At 35.4% G+C, this 18,689-nt stretch overlaps 1 protein-coding gene across 2 annotated transcripts in view; it reads right to left on the minus strand.

Annotated features, from left to right (window-relative positions):
* The window catches only part of PARD3B (par-3 family cell polarity regulator beta), a 1,116,980-nt gene that overhangs the window by 797,720 nt on the left and 300,571 nt on the right, over window positions 1-18,689 (minus strand). The window lies entirely within an intron of this gene.

The following is an 18,689-nucleotide window of genomic DNA, read 5'->3' on the forward strand; positions in this document are numbered from 1 at the left end:
CTAAACTGCAATGGTGGACCAGAGTTACGTGATAATGTATTACTATGTTTTAAAACTGCAATATATATATATATATATATATATATATATATATATTTTTTTTTTTTTTTTTTAGATGGAGAGTCTCGCTCTGTCTCCAGGCTGTGCAGCGGCGCGATCTCGGTTCACTGTAACCTCTGCCTCCTGGGTTCAAGCGATTCTCCTGCCTCAGTCTCTCGAGTAGCTGAGACTACAGGCACACGCTACCACGTCCAGCTAATTTTTGTGTTTTCAGTAGAGATGGGGTTTCACCATGTTGGCCAGGAAGGTCTCAATCTCTTGACCTCACGATCCTCCCAGCTCGGCCTCCCAAAGCGCTGGGATTACAGGCGTGAGCCACCATGCCCGGCAGATACGCATATTTTCAGGTTACATGTGATCATGTAAAATACAATTTTTAGAGCCGTGCACTGTGGCATGTGCCTGTAATCCCAAATACTTGGGAGGCTGAGACAGGATAACTGCTTGAGCCCAGTAGTTCTCATTTTTTGCCCAGACAGGGCAAATATAGTGAGAACCTGTCGCAAAAAATGAGAACTACTATATTGCCCCTGTCTGGGCAATATAGTGACACCAGCCTTCCCTGCATGCTATATAAATGTCATGCCTAATCCAACCAATCTGTGAGCCCTATGTAAATCAGATACCGCCTCCTCAAACCAGACTATAAAATTCAGGGCATCCACCACCCACTGGTCCTTTCCGCTCGCTCGGAGACCCCTTTCTCTATAGAAGGAGCTGTTTCTCTTTCTCTTCCTATTAAAAACCTTCGTTCCTAAACTCCTTGTGTGTGTCCATGACCTAAATTATCCTGACGCCCAATGATGAACCCCAGGGTGTATATCCCAGACAACATAGCTGTTTCATAAAGTGTACATACCTTTATGATGAGACTAATATTCACATTTTGGTAGTATTTATTCCTTTTGACTAAAACTATGGGCTATCCTCTGTTCAGGAGACATTTTGCCTGATGCCCCGAGGATGTCAATGATTCTGAAAGCTATTGAGTATCTTCTATGTGCTCAGCATGGTGCATTCAGTATGGAATATTCATCAATTCACTCTTCGGGGAAAACAATGCCCCATTACTGGAGTCCACTAGAACACTTCACTGCTTTCTGCTTCATTATCATTATCTTTGAAAAGATTCATACTTTCTGCTTCATTATCAGTACCTTTCAACAGATTGTCTAGACTGCCTTGTTTTTCTTACCTCCTCTTGTTCCAAACCAGATTCCTTCATTTTTCTCAGGAGAATCCTTGTCTTTATTCTAACCTATACTTTTAGCATGGAATGCTCTCATCACTTCTACCACACCTATCCATCTTCCTTGCTGCATCCAAGAAGGAAAAATCCTGAGTTCTTACTGAACAGCACCACTTCCATATAGACCTTGAAAGGGTTGGCTCCTCACATCTTTCTTCCAGTTTACTCTTCAATTTCTTGACTCTCCTGAGTTCCTTTCCACCTACCCCTCCAAGTTTCATCTTACATCACTTGTTCCCTCATCTGCTTTACTTCATTCTCATAATGTTTCTTTCAGTGTTTTGAACTCTCCAAGCTCTGCTCTTTCCCAGGATCTTTGCAAATGCTCCTATCTCTACCAAAAATGTTCTAATCCTTGCTTTTCCATTGCTATTTTCATTTCTTCTTTTATGTCTCAGCATAACATTCCTCCCATAGACATGTTAGTTTGATCCCTAACTCTATTTATATAAAACTCCTGTATCCACTCTAACTCCTTTACTTTTTCTATCTAGCATTTACCACAACTTGTAATTATACACTTATTTGTGCAATTACTTATTAAAATGTGTATTATTTATTAAAATGTGTTTCACATGCTAGAATGAGGCCTATATGGGCAAGGATCATATTTATTGTGTTCACTGATGCCTCCTTGGCTTCTAGCAACATGCTAAATGCATACAAAGTGCTCAGTTAATATCTGTGGGAAAAAAAATGACTGAACACGTCCTCTGTTTGCTTTTTGTTTCTAAAGTTCGTTCATCACTCATTTAGTTATTTGTTATGGTTGTCAGCATATTCTTTAGTTTGCTGAGTTTGTGTATATAAGAAGTTTCAATACTGACTTCCATTGCCAGCTTTCTTACGTCTGACTTATTCTGTATAATGAAAGTGGAGAACTGAATGAAGACCAAATGATTATTGCAGTTTGCTGAACTCTTGGCCTCAAACAACGCAACCCAGCCTATCATTCTGTCTAAACTTTCACACATCCAGGCTTCATCGAGCCAGCACTAAAAAACTGTTATTCAAAATTCAGCCCAAGTGGGACATCCACCAAGAAGACTTCCTTGACTCCCTAAGTTGAGTGAGATGTCCTCTATTTTAATTCCAAAATCCTCCTTTTATTTCTTTATTATGGATATTGCACATAGTACTACAATCTATGACTTACTCAATAGTTCCTATGGAACATAAATTTTTCAAATCAGAGCTAGAATATACTAATACCTGATAAAATTTGATGGATGATTAGATGCTCATAGTGATAATCATTAAAAAAATAGTTATAAGGAAAATAGAATATTAAAAATAATGCCAATGAACAGAAAGAAACACTTTCTAACACATTCATGCTTATTTTGATAACTAAATAATCCAATGAACTTTAAGACATTAATATTTCATTATTTCCATATTACATTATGAATATAAAGAATTGAGAAATACCATATAATAACTTAGGACCTGAAAGAACTTCAAAAATGTTAACTTTTATTATCAAGACAAATTAGATTGTAATGGGCTTTCCTTTATTATATACTGTATTTTATTAGTGACAACTAAATATTCAACAGTCCCCATTCCATCTCAATTAAATAAATTTTAGCTGAGTTACTGAGCCTTTAAAACTTAAAGAAGTTAGCACTTAAAATGGAATAATTAGAACCGCTTTTGTAATTAAGAAACAAGACACTCTGGAGCATTGCATTTCTGTAGAATTATTGCATGTCTCAAGCACATTAAGACTGACACCAAAGGCACAATGCCTCAGCCTCCTGAGAAATATACTAATCCCTAGAAATCCACTGCTTAAAGCTGCTTGCCGTGTATAGATTTTTTTTCCAGTATTTAGGTATCAACTCAAAATTTTTTTACTTCATGTTTATAACATTATTCCAATTTGTATTGGGAAATAGTATGACAGCTCTCTTTTTACAATATGAACATTTAAACTATTGGCCAAAAGGAAATACACAGTCATATGCTTTATTATGAAATTAACTTTATGTATTACCCTAAGTTGTAACAGTCCTTAACCAGAATCTCCCCTATATACATATATACAAACATGAATCTATATATACACATAAATATATACACAGTATTTCCCACAGGGCAATAATGAAAATTAAAGAGAACTGAACTCCACTGGAATTTAAAAGCAAAATAACCACCTAAAACACTATTAAGAAAGCCTCAAAAATAGCAGTTTGCCAAAAAACAAACAAACAAACTTGTGGCAGGAAACCTAAAAGACTAAAACAGATTTGGAATGTGTTACAGGGCAGTTATTTGTTAGACACTACTGTCATTACTCTCTAATACCTTCCTTATATCACACTGTGGGAGCTGTAGTGATTTCACACTCAAACTCTCTCATCAATCAAAACCACCTATTGAAAAAAGATTGTCAGCCTGGTGCGGTGACTCACACCTATAATCCCAACACTTTGGGAGGCTGAGGCAGGCAGGTCACCTGAGGTCAGTAGTTCGAGACCAGCCTGGCCAATATGGTGAAACCCCGTCTCTACTAAAAATATAAAAATTAACCGGGCATGGAGGTGGGTGCCTGTAATCCCAGCTACTCGGGAGGCTGAGGCAGGAGAATCGCTTGAACCAGGGAGGCAGATGTTGCAGTGAGCCGAGATCACGCCATTGCATTCCAGCTTGGGCAATAGAGTGAAACTTAGTCTCAAAAAAAAAGAAAAGAAAAAAAAAGATTGTCAATCCATGTGTTTTTGTTCTTGTTGATATCATTCTGTTGGCCAGTTGATAATGTACATTTTATTGCAATGTGTCTGTTTATGAACAATGACATAGGTCCAAGCTTTCTAATCTATTTAACCTGTATAAAATGTTTAATGGCAAACTCAAATACAGTTGGATAGTCACAGCAAAACAGTAAGTATCACTGAATCTTATTTTAAAGTTAATGTTAGAATAAAACCCTGTAAAATAAAATTTGAATTCAGAACCCAGTTTGGTGCAATGTTTACCATTCACTCTGACAACAAGTTCGTTAGTCTAACTATACTCTATTCATTCTAATATTCTTCTGCTATTCTATTAAATCAGAAGCCTTGAGGAAAGTCACTTTGGTTAGCATGAGGGTGGGGAGGGAGGAGACGATTACTGCTTACCACACCCTTCCAGGGCTTACAAATAGCAAAATCACACAGCCACGCAGACTTGAATTATTTTCTTTTTTTGTTTATCAATTTTTCTTTGTGACTAAGGAAGACAAGCAGAAAGGGAAGTGTGTGTTTCACCAAGGTTAATAAATGGGAAATAATGGAGCTCCTCTGGTATAAACCAGGGTAATCATTATGCTTCATTTTATAATGGCTTAGAACACTGACATTCTATTTGGGAATACTTACATTATTCAAGTTTTCCTGACCTGAGAAACATTCTCCCCACTTTAAGAACAATTCTGCCAAAATACAAGTACAATCTATAAACCAAATGCAAGTCTTCTACAGTCTTTGTCTTACTTCACCAGATGGAAACAATATGATTCCTTGTACAGCACTCAGTGCAATATGCCAGACAGTCATAATGATCAAGCTACCAATACAAAAACAGGCATATACCATGTGTGGAGCACTGTAAGACATTATGCAAAAACATAAAAGATACATTAAGCACAGTCCCTGCCCTAGCTTACAAACTATGCAAACTCATAGGCAGTCACATGTTTCAGCATTTGGTCAGTGCCTGCTCAGCTAAGGTAGAAAAAGAGTGGCACCCTCCAGTAGGAGTCAGGGGCTTTGAGAACCCCGCCAGCACTGCCCGCTAGCTAACACGAAGAAAATAAGAATACAATGAGCTCATATCGGCAACTTCCTGCTGAGCTATGATCACCAAATGCAGTAACTGCCTCTGCCTTTTACATGCTTTCATCACTTTCACCCCATTAATCATATATATGTGTATATATGTGTATGTATGTATATATACATATATATGAGATATATATATAGACTGATTAAGAAAGTTCACCTAGGTTTATCTCTCAAAAGCCTATGAGACCCAATCACAATAAACAATCTCAGCTGTCCCAGAAAGGTTTACTTTCTGCAAAATATTAAGGTAACCCAGTGGTTTCAGTTACTTCTTTTCTATTGGAAGAATGAATTCAAGTATGAGGTACTCATTTCCCATTTGTTTATTTAGTGGAAATAACAGAAGAAGAAAAGTAACAAAACAGGAACATCATGCCACGGAATATTATGCCACCAAATCTCACATCACATACTGTTTTCAATGAAACAAAATGGAGACAAAATATAAACTAAGCTTCAAGTAGCAAATCTGAAAGCATCTAATACTGGAATTTTGCCAAGGCAAACCATGCAAGTTGTTTGGCAGGATTGACTACCATCTGAGACCTGGATTAACATGTGCCAGCTCCAAAAGACTTGCAGACATGTATGGGCATATGCATGGATATGTGCACATATCTAATATGTTAATTCTTCAGCTTTTAGAAAAATAATAATTTATTTCATTCACTATGCACTAATTCTCACTTTCTCCATTACCAGAAACCACCATTGTTTCTGGAAACACTAAATGACAATTTACTTATCCTTCTATAAAACAATAAGTCACTTAGCTCCCAATTTTTAATGATTACTTAGGCCAGCTGCAAAAAAAAAAAAATGATAATTGAAACATAAGTTCTAGTCATGAGTAAGAATACACTAACAAATTTAGAAAGAAAGAACAACGTTTTGAAAAAATATTTTTTTTCTTTTGAGGAAAAACTTTTTTTTTTCTTTTTGACAAATGCTAAATAATGTGTCACTAACTGTCATTTATTAGATGCCCATGAAGGCCTAAGGTGTGAAAACGCAGTCTTTTAAAGATTCTTCAAATTAGTATTTTGGGATGATAACATTGTACTAACATTTAAATTTCACGAAAAGGTTCAGAAGTTATATTACAAAGATGTCAGCACTTCACTATTCCCTAAGTACCAAGATTCTTCTCATATTAGTTAGAATTCAGTGTCTCAAACTTATTCATGTAAAAGGTTGCAAGAAGGTTAATATTCAGCCTAGTCCTATGTCGAATCAGCAATGCTGAATGGTTGAGTTAGAAGTCTTAATTACAAACATATTTACCAAGAGTTTCTATTTTTAAATAATATGCATATAGTAATTTGTGAATTAGAAATAATCTTAATTCTCAGGAGATTCTTATGTCCTGTACGTCCTACAGAGTATTCATNCTTTTGAGGAAAAACTTTTTTTTTTCTTTTGACAAATGCTAAATAATGTGTCACTAACTGTCATTTATTAGATGCCCATGAAGGCCTAAGGTGTGAAAACGCAGTCTTTTAAAGATTCTTCAAATTAGTATTTTGGGATGATAACATTGTACTAACATTTAAATTTCACGAAAAGGTTCAGAAGTTATATTACAAAGATGTCAGCACTTCACTATTCCCTAAGTACCAAGATTCTTCTCATATTAGTTAGAATTCAGTGTCTCAAACTTATTCATGTAAAAGGTTGCAAGAAGGTTAATATTCAGCCTAGTCCTATGTCGAATCAGCAATGCTGAATGGTTGAGTTAGAAGTCTTAATTACAAACATATTTACCAAGAGTTTCTATTTTAAATAATATGCATATAGTAATTTGTGAATTAGAAATAATCTTAATTCTCAGGAGATTCTTATGTCCTGTACGTCCTACAGAGTATTCATTTTTCTATCTGCTTGAAAAATGACAGTACTCTAATTATTCTGTCAAGATTAATAGACCCCAAATTTGACTCTTAAATCTCAGTGGATGTCTTTTTCCAATAGCCACTTCTCCTAATTTGTGACATTTTTCTTCCCTAAAATTGTGTGTTGCAAGAATTTTCATAAAGTCCATTTATATAGCCAAACAACCTCTAAATCAAAGAAATAGAATGATACAATCATGAGAGAAATTAGAAAACAACTTAAAGAATCTTAACAAGAGCTTTACAAAGGACCTTAAAGATTGATTTTAAAAATTGTTTATAAGCTGGAAACTTTATCTTCTAATGAGACAGAAGAAACTCTAAATGAGAAAACTAAGTCAAATAAATTTTACTTGAAAATGTTATGAAATGAAGACTATAAATAACATATAGATGGTAAAACTCAAAGTAAGAGATCCAGGAAGTTAGCAAGCACATATGCCAGCTTTTAGTTTAAGAATACAGACTTTATTTTTAATATATGCTTAAAATATATATAGATATATAGATAGATAATAGATAGGTAAATAGATAGACAGATAGATAAATAGATACACAGAGTCTCTATCTATCCAGGCTGGAGTGTGCAATGGTACAATCATAGCTCATTATATCCTCAATCTCCTGGGCTAAAGCGATCCTCCTGCCTCAGCCTCCAGAGGAGTTGGAACTACAGGCATGTACCACACACCCAGCTAATTATTTTTTATTTTATTTTATTTTGTAGAGACAAGGTCTCACTATGTTGCCCAGGCTGACAGCTGATATTTTGACAGCAATTCTGGAAGCCAGAAAACAGTGCAGTAATATTTTTCAATGTGCTGATAATAATTGTCAAATTAAAACCCTACACTTACTAACTTCTAAAAGCAGAACTGAATAAACTTAAAAGACAGATGGTAAACAGTGGTCCCTCCTTATTCACAGGGGATGTGCTCCAAGACCCCCAGTGGATGCTTAAAACTGTGGATAGTACTGAATCCTATATATACTATGTTTATTCCTATACATACTCACCTATGATAAAGTTTAACTTATAAACTTCATAAACTTTAGGCAGAATAAGAGATTAATACAAATAATAAAATAGAACAATTATAACAATACACTGCAATAAAACTTATGTGAATATGGTCTCTCAAAATATCTTATTGCACTGGACTCTTCATTTTTGTGAGGATGTAAAATGATAGAATACCTATGTGATCAGATGAAGTGAGATGAATGATTGTGACTGTAACTTTTGCAGTTTCAGACACAACAGCAAACTAGCACAAATTTCTCTTTCCTTCTTCACAATTTCATTGATAGAAGATTCCTTCTTACTACAGATCTTAGTAACCTCAGCATATGACGTTTTCCTTTCCTTACTGAGAACGTTCAGTTTTTCACTTAAAGCACTTGACGACGACTCTTTGGCATATCCGAATTGTCAACAGCACTACACTTATGGGACATTGTTCAGTAAAATGAGAGTTACCTGAAAACAAGCACTGAAGTACCACCACAGCTGAACTGACGACTTAGAAGGCTGCCAGGTAGAATGGATGGCAGCCTACAGACAGTGAATATGCTGGACAAAAGGCTGATTCATGCTCCAGGTGAGACGGTGTGAGATACCAACACACTCCTCAGAATGGAATGCAATTTGAAACATATGAATTGTGTATTTCTGGAATTTTTCAGCTAATATTTTAGGGCCACAGATAACTGAAGCCACAGAAAAAGAAGCTGCAGATAAAGGTGGACAACTATTTAAGTATTTGTCATTTAAGACCTTATTAATTATGCACGTTAAACTCGCTAGCTTTTTTTCATGAATCTAGGCAAGCTAACTCTAAAATTTCAATTGTTTCAATTCTGCATGTGTATGCACACTGATTTGCAATTTAAGCATATTTCTTATGGTGGCTTCTAGTCAAAGCCATTTGAAAATCACTGTTCTATAGTTACAGCAATAGAGGAGAGCAGCTACTCCTATAACATAGTTGAAACATAAACGATGCTAAGCAAAAAAAAAAAAAAAAAAAAAAAAGTTACAGAAAATAGCTGTTATACATTTCCCTCAAGAAACAAAAATACCTAAACAATATATAGTTTCAGGATATAGAAATATGTGGCAATAATCTATTCCTTAATCTGTGTGATGACCACTTTATTCTTGAACCTGTGTATATATAGATTATGATAAAAGTAACAAACTTCAAATATGACTATATTAAAATATGGAGTATATCTCATAAGAAGAGACAATCCCAATTTCTATGGCTCTGTAATTCCCTCTTTTCATCTACAGTCAGAGGATGAGTTTGAAAGGAATGGTGGACTGGGCATATTCCCTGTAGTTCAGGGAACTGAACACATTACAAGCTGTCAGAATCTCCTGGTATAAGAATTAATTTTTTCTCAACAAGGAGACAATACATTCATCCAACAAGGAGATAATGTGTCATCCATATGTAGAAGAAAATGGCTTAAGAGATACTGTCAGGTAAAGGAGCCTCCTGACTATCTCGTGTGCTCACTGGACCTTGTTTGTACTTGTACACACATAGCTGGGGAAAGAGAGAGAAAGAGCGCAAGTCCTCTTATAACTCTTCTTATTAAGGACACTAACCCTATCATATCAAGGCCCCAGCCTTACAAAGTTATTTTACTTTAATTAACTCCTTATACTCACACTGAGGGTTAATGCTTCGACATATGAACTTTGTGTCGGGGGAACGATCAGTTCACGGCAATGACAGTCAGGGATTAATTTTAGCTATTAGAATTCTGCAGTGTATACGCCTATGCATTTCTCTAGAACAGATACCTAGCATTTGAATGCTGGATCAAAAGTTACACATTGTTTTTAGTTCTAAAAGTTGCTTTATAAACTGCCCTACCAAAACGGCTTGAGCAATTTCCATCCCCACCATTGGTCATATGAAGAGCAACTGCCTTCCCACACCACTGTGAGAAAGCAAACCCTGGATCTTACCACTCCTTATCCATTTGACCAATCTTAAGAAAGCATTTTCTTTTAATTACCAATTCCTAGATAGTGAGCATGAGCATTCTGTCAATGTTTGCCATTCCTTTCCTCTGTAAATCTATTATTCAAAACCTTTGCATTTTTTTCCTTTTCTTCATTTGTTTTACTACTTGGAATTATAGAAACTTTCCTTCATATTCAAGATAACTAATCCTTTGACCATTAATTATTCTTTTCCCAATCTGCAGATATTCTTTCTCAATCTGGCTCTTGTCTTTTAACAAGGTATGGTGTTTTATCATATACATATTTTCCACGTTTATATAGGCATATATGTCAATTCTTCATATAGGTAAGAAGGACAATAAAATCTTGAAAATATTTTTCAGATCACTTACGTCTATATATATCATTTAGGGAAAAATGACTTTTAAGTAGTGAGCCATTCAAAGAAGTTTGAGATTGATGTGTAGTTGTGAAGGATATAGTTTTATATGAAATAAAATCAACTGAAATCAGAGTCTATTCACTTGTAACGGCAGGGGTCTATGTATTTACCTATGTAAAGGTAGGAGTCTCCTATGTAAGGTTCTCAGAATTGAAAGAAATCAGCCATACTCTTATATTGCACAAAAGAGCAAATCAGATTGCGTGCATAGGTGCAGTCTTTAGAATTTCTGTTTTTCATAAACTGTAGAACAAACAAGGACTACTAAGATTTTTAAAAGGTATTATCACCCCTTACATATCTAATAATGTAATTTTTACTCTATGAGTAAAATCTATAAAATATTAAAATATACTTCTAGCTGGTATTTGATGATTTCTACAATACAGCTTATTTTTTAAAAAAAATTAATAAGCATTATTAAAATAATAAATTATACCTATAAAAAGTTAAGATATTCCACACAAAAAAGTTGTTCAAAGCAGAAAGTAAAATCCTAAATTATCAGAATATGCAGCTTTAAAGAAACTAGTTATTTTCATCTTTCTACTTAAAGTCAGCAAGAATATCACGTATCATAATGAGTGGTGGCTACATATACTTTTTATAGCTTCTAGTTTATTCCCTTTGAGGGTAACATTAACACCTGTCAGACTGTACTCTATTACATTCTCCCAAATTGACTTCCAGTTTAACACATGCTTCTATTTTCAACTCTCATTTAGCTATAGGTAATCCTCAGCGTGCACGATACATTTTCCTCTATTAAGATATGTACTCTGTGAGAGGTTGTATCTTGAAAATCCTGCATCTTTTTTCCCTTAACAATTTGACCTAGAAAAGTGACCCAGCGGGGGAGGACAGTAAGAGCAACTGAGGCCAAATGGCAATATACTCACATATAAACAGATATTAGACTTCTCATATTTAAAAATACATGAAAGGGGAAAGTCAATAATGTAAAGTTATTAAAACATTTTCAAATAAAATAAAACTTACAACTTTTTCAAGATCTTATTGGAGAACTACACCTTAGAAAATGTTTATCTCACAAATAGTTTAATGGGTTGATGTAAGCTAAAAAGAATAGGCCTGTAACTCAGCTGGAGCAATGCTTTATCATTTGGTCAATGCTTACTGACTCCTATCACATGCAACTCACTATGCAGGACTTCATCTTTGATGTAAAAACATATAACACCCAGCCCCCGTCATCTATGTGCTCACAGGTTAGTACCAAAATGTTAGAATTTAGCATATTTAATATATCTAAAATGACATCTGTGAGAGCATTTCTTTATATTTCATAAAGTTGGGTTTCTATAAACATTCTTTTATAGCTCACTGAGATTACAAATTAAAATATTAAACTAAAAAATAAAATTTTGCATTTTTACGTCTCCTAAACTAACATTGCTAATCAACTTTAAATGGCTATAAGCAATGACTCAGAATGAGTCTATTTCATGGTTTTTATCTAGTGACAATTTACTTAGAGTGGTACTAAAATTACTCTCAGACATCAATGAATGATAACTTATGAATGACTAAGTAACTTTTGTACAGAAATAATAATTACGTAATTCCTTGGAACAAATTTGGATAAAAACAAACATAAGTGCACACATTTAAAAGGTAACCATTTCCTTTGGGAAAGGCATATTCGTGATTAGGTAAGACAATGTCTGTCCTTTTTGCATAGTTCACAAACGAGTAGTTTCTCACAAACTAGTAGTTTCTCTCTCCTCTCTGCTAATTTCCTAAATCCATCTGACAGAATTTCAGCTTTCATCAGCTTTGTGCATTGCCATTACTCATAAGCAAAATCAGTATTAAATAAATTAGTATTACCTGATAGTATGGGGATGTCAGGTCACAAAAAAATTTTGGAAATAGAACTTTTCCTTTGTAAAACTCCAAAGAATTTTGAGATCCTCTGAATAACATGTATGAATGAAAAAGAAGAGAAAATAAAGACACGTTGAGAACAAGTACAAAAGTATGTTTTGATCGAAAGAGTTGAAGCTTTAGATCCAAACAGACAAAGGCAGAAATTCAGATGCACCTGCTTCTCTGGCTTTAAACTCTGGGCAGGTTGATTAAGGAACTGAGTTCTGGGCTGGGCGTGGTGGCTCACACCTGTAATCCCAGCAGTTTGCGAAGCCAAGGTGGACAGATCACTTAAGGTCAGGAGTAAGAGACTGGCCTGGCTAATATGGCAAAACTTCATCTCTAATAAAAATACAAAAATTAGCCAGGTGTGGTGATGTGAACCTGTAGTCCCAGCTACTCAGGAGGCTGAGGCAGGAGAGTCACTGGAACCCCACAGGTGGAGGCTGCAGTCAGCCAATATCATGCCACTGTACCACAGCCCGGGCAATGGAGGAAGGGAAGGGGAGGGGAGTGGAGGGGAGGGGAAGGAAGTGGAGGGAAGCGGGGAGAAGGGAAGAGAAGGGAAGAGAAGGGAGGAAGGAAGGAGACAGAGGGAGAGAGACAGAGAGAGAGAGAAAGGAAAGAAAGAAACTGAGTTCTGCACAGATGATTATGCAGCATAGATATACCATGACTTAGGTCACAGAATTGGATGGAAGAGTGAATGTCAAGACTGGGACAGTATCTAGTGATTAATAAATGGTAGTGCCCTCCTCCATCCAACTATGAAGCTGACTACTGAACCTTTGGGGAAGGCTTGTCTCATTTTTTTTTCTCTCCAAGCTTTCACTAGTTTAACAACTCTCAAAGTATGGGCTGAGGTTTAGCGGGATCACCTTCACTTAGGAACCTGTCAGAAATACAGATCCTCGGGGCCCAGCTGAGACCTACCGAATCAGGAACTCTGCCAGGAGGGCCCAGACACCTATGTTTGAATAAGCCCTCCAGGAGATTCTGATTAACCCTGGAGTTTGAGAACTACAGATCTTGTGAATCTGAAGCTGATGAAAGTTTTGCCAAGTCTAGCAAAATAACCTACTTTCTCCTATTCTGGTACATTTCCTACTGACTCAGCTTCCCTTCGAGAAATTTAACAGCTTTGAGGAGCTAAGGTAGCAGTCCTCAGTGACTCAGCTGTAGAGAAAGCAAAAAAGCAGCCCACAGCACAGGCCTGCTATACAGAGCGATTTTCTTCATCAGAAGTCAGGTTTCAACAAAAATGTATAATGTTTTAACATTACAAAATACATTGTTTCAAAATCATCTTTTCCAGACATTTGCTTAGCAATTCTAACCAGCTGTAACAGAAACCATTCTCCTTCTCTAGGGAGTTTTTAAAGATAAATTTAAATGAGAAAAACCCCCTTAATGTTTCAGGCACATTTAAAAGAAATTTAATTATTAGAGAGATTCTCCCTCTCCATTTTTTTTCTGGCACAGATCCTCTTATGTTTTATAATAATTCTTCATACCAGATGTTGTCAATATATTGCTCTTCTTAAGGTGCTTACTTAATCCTCCTCATTTGAAAAACACAATATTATTCAATAAAGGAAATGAAAGCAGCCGAGATCACCTTAATTCTGTAGCACACAAACTCTAGACAATCATTTTTCTTCTTCCCAGTACCACTCATGCACCCATGCTGCTGTCAACACATCTAATACTTAGTACCCACCTGGGAGTTTTATATCACCTCATTTTAGATGTTGCAGAGATTAGGAAGGCTTGAAAGACTATTGCTTTGAAAAATAACTGCTATTAAGAGCACACACAAACACAAGTTCACACACAGGAATATACACGAACTTAATATCCTTCCATGAAATGAAATCTAACACAAGAAAATCCAAATAAATAGAAAAAAATAGAATTTTCAAATAATTTTTAGTCAGGGAATTTTTCAGAGATTTAATTTTCTATGAGGCAGCTGAACCTTCTGGAATATTACCAACCTGAAGTATGTTATTCATGTGAACTCATCTAAATTGAGTTTGCTATTCAATTTCATATATTCCTACAATGTTAAAAAGTTTTCTCTTTTTTGTTATTTTAGATTTAAGTTGTGTTGACACCAAAAAAAAAACCCCAAAAAACTTCTGCAAAAAATTAGCTAATTATTACTCTGATACAATTTTGATAATTTATATTTTACATAATGGTCTATTAAAAAGGGGAAGGATCCTAAGTTTAACTGAGGAAACTGCTATCCTTCCTGTAGACGAGGAAATCTAAATTGAGTTTGCTATTCAATTTCATATATTCCTACAATGTTAAAAGTTTTCTCTTTTTTGTTATTTTAGATTTAAGTTGTGTTGACACCAAAAAAAAAACCCCAAAAAACTTCTGCAAAAAATTAGCTAATTATTACTCTGATACAATTTTGATAATTTATATTTTACATAATGGTCTATTAAAAAGGGGAAGGATCCTAAGTTTAACTGAGGAAACTGCTATCCTTCCTGTAGACGAGGAAAAGAGAATATTATTTTCACCTGAAATGGGGAAAAATAAACCACAGAAAATTTGCCCTCATCACAAAACAAAAGCAAGTCGGTATTCCAGTGATCTTATAAAAATCTGTACATGTTAAAGACCTGCATCTTCAGACAGAAAATCAATTAAACAGCAATATATTAAAGTGACCCAAAATCGGCACTGACAGTAACATACCACTCTAGAATGCTACCTGTTGCATTTTGTAACTGAACTAGACACAAGAGTGGCATTTTTCTGCTTTACAAATAAGTAAAATTAAAGAAAAGTAAGGCACACTGTTAGAGTAACAGGAGTTGTTTGCTTTGTTCTTGTATATGCGCTCTGTGTTTTCTAATACCTGGTAGTTGTGCTTTAGCTTTGTGTCAATGTGGGCGTGCACCTTCTATCTGGCTCCTTCCCAAGGATATCCTTGAGGCTCTAATTTTCCATTCCGCTACGTTTTGGAGCTTTCATGCACTAGTTATCTCTCCACCAGCATCCAACCTATCATACAAGAAGGAGGAAGGCTTACCAAGTAGAATCAGGTAAGAAGCAGCAAGCAGAAAACTAAATCTTTTTAACATAAGAAAACCGAGCTGCAGAACAAGCTTCTTTGTGTTGTCCTTGGCAATGTCCTGTTCATGAGCAAAAGTGACTGATCAAATATGACTACTATTTGGGAAAAAGAAAGAATCAAATTATGTAGAGTAGTCTTCCCTTATCCGCAGGGGATGTGTTTCCAGACCCCTAGTGGATGCCTGACCCTGGTAATAGCACCAAACCCTGTATATACTATGTTTTTTCCTATACATACATACAATAAAGCTTAACTTATAAATTAGGCAGAGTAAGAGACTAACAATGCTAATAATGAAAAAGAATAATTACAACAATATACTGAAATAAAAGTTATGTGAACGTGTTCTTTCTTTCAAAATATCTCATTGTGATGATCTCAACCTACTTGCGACCGTGGTTGACCATAAGTAACTGACACTGCAGAAGATGAAACCCTGCATAACACTACTGCAGTTATCATTGTGGTTAGACAGAACAACCACACTTATCTGCCTCATACAATATACAATTTTGTTATCTTACTGTACTCCACATCATGCAAGTTGTTCCAATTCTATGGGGAGTTGAAAGCTACTGTCTAAGGACCATAGTTACAAAAAAAAAAAAAAAAAAGACAAAATCAACTGTTTTATTCACTGTTTTAAAAAATCTATTTTCATATCTTCATATTAAAGAGGGGAATTTGGAAAGGGTCAAAAGAAGGTTTGGGGTCCCTTTTGACTAGGACTAAAGGAAAGCATGAAAGTGGGGGTGGAGAGATATTCCCCAGTTTCTACTAATTTTATGAAGTAAAACACAGCTTTAGAGTAGAATTTTTCATTCTACTCTAATTGCTAAAGAGTTTTTCTTTAAAAGTTATTATATCAAGTTTTCCGTAAAGAATTGCTAAGGTCATTAAATTATTTCTCTAGAGCTATCCCAAATAACTTGAATTTGGAAATGCTTCTAATTTTTAAAACTTGCTTCACCCTTTAATCTCTGACCCTTCCATTTTTATTCAGCTATATTTTTATATGATTTAAAGTATTTCTACTGAGTAACTTCATATGAACTGCTACATTAACCACCTTAATAACATTAAATTATACCAATTGTGTAAGTTTTGATGTAGTGATGGAGAAAGGATGTAAATCCCTTACCTTCACTCCCTGAATATGTGCTTCTGGGGCAGAGGAGAGAGAAATACACATAGAGGGAGGGAATGCCACTTTTAAGAAAGATATATTAATTATACTTTTAAGTGGCACTAAAATATTTATTGTTAAATGGGACAAGTCTCTTACACATTAAAAGCATCAGAAACCCAGCCTTACAGACTGGTAAACTTGAATAGCTTTCTATTCAAGTTTTTAAATTTCTACTACAAATCTTTTTTCAAAGTATTATCTTGAACAAAACAGCTGTTCTTCAAAACCAAATTCTTCATAAAGAATTTGGTTGCCAGTTCATAAGATGATCTTTCTTCCTGTTGATTATACTAAGTTTGTGTGTTTTCCTCCCTTTCTACCTAATCTTGAGAATAAGAATGCAAAATTGTCATGTGTACACACAAAATGAGGCACAAGAGAAAAGGAGGGGCATGCAGGGAACAGTGGGATGTGAAGAAGAGAAAGATTAAACAAACCATCTCTCTCTGAAAGAGTACATACAAAGTTAAGAATTTGGAGTGCACAGCCACATCAGATTGAGGCAGTCATTGAGGAAGTCACCACAAAGCTGTGGCGTGCCTTAAGGTAAATATTTCTAAAATCAAAATGGAAAATACAGAGTTAATCAGTGGGAAAAGTCTGTTTGGTTTACATATATAATACTTCAGTGTTTTCCTGAAACTATCTTACTGGAAGAGAATACTTTTATTATTTCAACAAAATGTCTACAAAATGACATAGAAAAAGTATACTTGATATGATGATACGTGCCTTGCTAACACAACTGACCTTGACCAGGTAAATTTATGCTGCTGTAAAACCACAGATTTTGTTTCTCCTGATGCCACGAGCTGAATATAAGGAGTCACCATTTTTCTAATACTCCAAATTACTAAGTGTAGCTAATAGAAACCCAGAACAGGGCTGACCTTATAACATGGCAAACAACTACTTTCTTAAAATCTAAGACTAAATGGAGCCCAGCAGAGACAAATGAACTACAGATTTGGCAAATCAACATCTGGCTCACTTTGGCATAGCATATGACTTTAACTTAATGGTTAAAATCTCTTTCCTCAAATTGTGATCTACACATAGTGAAAAGACAAGGATACCCAAGAACCCTCTTATACAATTTTACTCAGTGGGCCAGGTTAGGCCCTTTCAATGTCTTGCAATTTTGTTGTTTTTTTAATTTTATTTGTGTATTGATACACAATAGATGTACATGTTTTGCTTACATGTAATAATTTAATACGTTCATAATTTGTAAAGATCAAATAAGTACAATTGGGATATCTATCATCTCAAATATTTGTCTTTTCTTTATGCTAGAAAGATTCTAATTATTCTCTAATAGCTATGTGAAATATTCATTTCTGTAAACTGCAGTCACCCTACTGATTCTATCAAACACTAGGTCTTCTTTCTTTCTTTCTTTCTTTTTTTTTAATACTTTAAGTTCTAGGGTACCATGTGCACAACGTGCAGGTTTGTTACATACGTATACATGTGCCATGTTGGTGTGCTGCACCCATTAACTCGTCATTTACATTAGATATATCTCCTAATGCTATCCCTCCCCGCCTCCCCACAATAGGACCCAGTGTGTGATGTTCCCCTTCCTGTGTCCAAGTGATCTCATTGTTCAATTCCCACCTATGAGTGAACACGCAGTATTTGCTTTTCTGTTCTTGTGATAGTTTGCTGAGAATGATGGTTTCCAGCTGCATCCATGTCCCTACAAAGGACATGAACTCATGTTTTTTTATGGCTGCATAGTGGCTTCCATGCATTTTATGGCTGCATTTATGGCTTCCATGGTGTATATGTGCCACATTTTCTTAATCCAGTCTGTCACCAATGGACATTTGGGTTGATTCCAAGTCTTTGCTACTGTGAATAGTGCTGCAATAAACATATGTGTGCATGTGTCTTTATAGCAGCATGACTTACAATCCTTTGGGTATATCTCCAGTAATGGGATGGCTGGGTCAAATGGTATTTTTAATTCTAGATCCTTGAGGAATCGCCACACTGTTTTCCACAATGGTTGAACTAGTTTACAGTCCCACCAACAGTGTAAAAGTGTTCCT

The sequence above is a fragment of the Rhinopithecus bieti genome, unplaced genomic scaffold (genome assembly GCF_001698545.2).
Source record: "Rhinopithecus bieti isolate Rb0 unplaced genomic scaffold, ASM169854v2 scaffold_22522, whole genome shotgun sequence".
Lineage (NCBI taxonomy): Eukaryota > Metazoa > Chordata > Mammalia > Primates > Cercopithecidae > Rhinopithecus > Rhinopithecus bieti.